Source organism: Chrysochloris asiatica, unplaced genomic scaffold (genome assembly GCF_000296735.1).
Source record: "Chrysochloris asiatica unplaced genomic scaffold, ChrAsi1.0 scaffold11443, whole genome shotgun sequence".
In the NCBI taxonomy this organism is placed as follows: domain Eukaryota; kingdom Metazoa; phylum Chordata; class Mammalia; order Afrosoricida; family Chrysochloridae; genus Chrysochloris; species Chrysochloris asiatica.
Genome location: NW_006419961.1, coordinates 1 through 3,097, shown reverse-complemented (window position 1 = coordinate 3,097; position 3,097 = coordinate 1). Strand labels below are relative to the sequence as shown.

The 3,097-nt window shown below is 43.5% G+C and overlaps 1 pseudogene; it reads left to right on the top strand.

Annotated features, from left to right (window-relative positions):
- Positions 1-2,011: 2,011 nt before the first annotated feature.
- LOC102836839 lies at positions 2,012-2,624 on the top strand (annotated as a pseudogene).
- Positions 2,625-3,097: the final 473 nt, after the last annotated feature.

The following is a 3,097-nucleotide window of genomic DNA, read 5'->3' as shown; positions in this document are numbered from 1 at the left end:
TCTACCTTTACAATTGTGACAGTCGCGATTAGTCATGATAATAGTTACTACTGAATCTTACGAACCTTATCCTTTGCCATTGTATTTGAAGAACAGTTTTGTTGATTCTTGGTTGGCATTTTTTTTTCTGTAAGAGTTTTTATATATGTCTTTTCTGCTAAAACCATGTGGAGACCATGTCTCACTTCCCCTGGCTTCTTACAGGGAAAGAGAATCAGACTGAAAGTCAACCCAAGGCAGATTCCTATGAGGCAGAGGTCAGACATGCTTCCACCCTATAACCATCTTTATTCTATTCTGACACCAACCATCCCTCCCACAGCATTCTCTTCTTCACACCTGGGTTCGATAATTGATTGCAACGGCCACACAGAACTCATTAGAATACTCAGGATTATGGACCTTATTAGGGAAGTGAACTGACTGCAAGTCAGGATCAAAACCATTTTAGGATGCATCAGTTCTCCAGCCAGAAACATCTCTTGTGTGTCATGCCGCAGGCACACCTCCCTCTTGTTTTCATCCTCTTAGCCAGTGTGGTCCCTTGGCCTCTGCTCTGCTTGGACAAGTGTTACAAAGCCTTAGAGTCCCATATACCTTATTGCATGGTCCCACCCAATCATTTGGAATCCTGGTGTGGCGCTGTGAGCTAATGCATTAGACTGCCAAGTCATTTGAATGACAGAGTCAATGGTTCAAGCTCACCAACTGCTCCTTGGAAACCCTATACAGGATCGCCATGGGTCGGAATTGACTAGATAACACTTAACTACAAACCCAATCATTTAGTGGGAATTAATAAGCGTTTGGATAAAAAAGCCTTATCAAGTAAATTCAAGGCACCCCACCTCCCATTGCGTACTGCCTGCATGATTTCTGCTGAGGAATCAGGGCATAGTCTTACTGGTCCTCCTTTGTGGGTATACTTTTGTTTTCCAGAAGCTGTTATCAGGATTCTTTCCTTTTCTTTTGATTTTAGAAAGTTTGGTTATGGTACATCTTGGTGATTTTCTTTGGGAATCTGTCCTGTCTGGGGTTTGTTCTGTTTCTTGAAGGCTTATCATCTAATCTTTCATGATACTATGGAAGCTTTCTTTCCATAACTCAACTATTTTTTCAGTGTTTTTCTTTGTTGTTGTTTTTCTGTTCTGGAATGCCAGTCACCTGTAAGAGATACTTTTCTTTAAGTTGTCCCACATGAATCTTAGGCTTTCTTCAGATTTTTTCATTCTTTCTTTTTTCTGATTGTTCTTCTATCTTACTTAAAATTGAGAGGGTTGTTTTCAAGTTCACTCATTTATGCTTCCATTGATTCAGATTTACTCCTTTGCCCTTTTACTGTGTTGTCCGTTCCTAAAATCTTAGTGTTAATCTTCTGGATTTCTGTTTGTGGGTTTTGTGTTAGCTACAATCTTTTTTGCTTTTGTTTGTTCTTGTAGTGTTTTCTTAAATTTTTCTTTGTTTTCCTTGATCTTTCTGTCAGTCATGTGAAGGTACTAAATCTCATTCTCTAGAATTCTTTTTCAGGTAATTCCAATGTCTTTTCCCCTCAAAAATGTTTTCTCTCTCTGCCTTTTGGTAACTTCTTTTGAGCCACTCTGTCTTGTTCCCATCATGTAAACAGAAATTGCATGGTGCATCTGAGACATTGTGGTGTTGTTTTATTTGTATTAAATTGATTATTGTATGTTGGTGTATTTTTAGGCACTCACCACTGGCTCCTGGTAGATGAAATAGGGGATTGAAGCTTGTGCACCATTCTCTGTTACCATTCATGCTTCTCAGTTTAGGGTGAGTTTGACTGATGTGGGTTGTTGTAGTTATTCCCATGTATAGCAGCTGGTATTGGCCCTATTCCAGGGCAGAGGGTACATTTGTGGCTGGACTGTGTAGGCATGGTTGCTGTGGTTGCTGTGCCTCATTGAGTGAGACAAGAAGAGAAAATACAAATTCAAGAAAGTAGGAAGACAGGTTCACTCTTTCCAGAGCAGGCTGAGCAGGAGGCACCATTATGGGAGTTGACATCCATCACAACAAGGACCTAAAGGTTCATTGCAAGAAGCCCAAGAGCCAGGACATCTGCCTGTGACTGTTTGTAAAGCTATACAGCTTGCTGGCAAGATGGACCAATTCCACCTTCAACCAAGTTGTGCTGAAGAGGCTGTTCATCAGCTGCACCAGCCAGCCACCCCTATCACTTTCTCAGATGATCCAGAAGATGAAGCTTCCTGGCATGGAAAACAAGACAGTTGTGGTCATGGGGACCATCGTAGATGATGTGCAGGTTCAGGAAGTTCCCACGCTGAAGGTGTGCACACTATTCATGAGCAGCCAAGCCTGGAGCCACATCATCCTCATCTTGATGCCATATCCTGCCCTCAAGGCTGGGGGCAAGATCTTCACCTTAGACCACCTGGTCCTGGACTCCCCCAAGGACTGCAGGACTGTCCTGCTGTCTGGTCCATGCAAGGGCTGTGAGGTATACAGGCATTTCAGCAAGGCACTGGGAACCCTGAACAGCCACACCAAACCCTACATTTGCTCCAAGGGCCAGAAGTTCAAGTGTGCCTGGGGCTGGGAGAGCCAGCCGAGGCTACAAAAATCAGATCCTGCCCTGTTATTAAAAAGATTCTAGATGCCCCCCCAAAAAAGAATGTAGGAAGATACACAGGCAAACAACAGCAATAACAAAACAGAAAGAAAGAAAATAGTAAAGTTGACAGAAACTCTGATAGGAGATGCGATTGATTAGCGCTGTCTGACGTGCACAGAAATAGACAGCGTTGGCTTGGTGGTACAGTTCTGGCCTTCCATGTGGGAGTCACAGGCATGATTCCTGACCATTGTACTTCATTTCGAGGCTGTGCATTGCTGTGATGCTAACCAGGCTTTAGTAGAGCCTGCAGACTAAGAGGAACTAGGAAGAAAGGCCTGGTAATCTACTTCCAGAACTCAGCCACGAAAAGCCTATGGATCACCACATGCTGATCCACAAGCAATCATGGGCTGCTACAGGGCGGGCCATCAGTTTGTCCCATTGTACCCGGGGTCACCATGAGTCAGGGCCAACTGTACAACAGCTCACAACAACAACAAT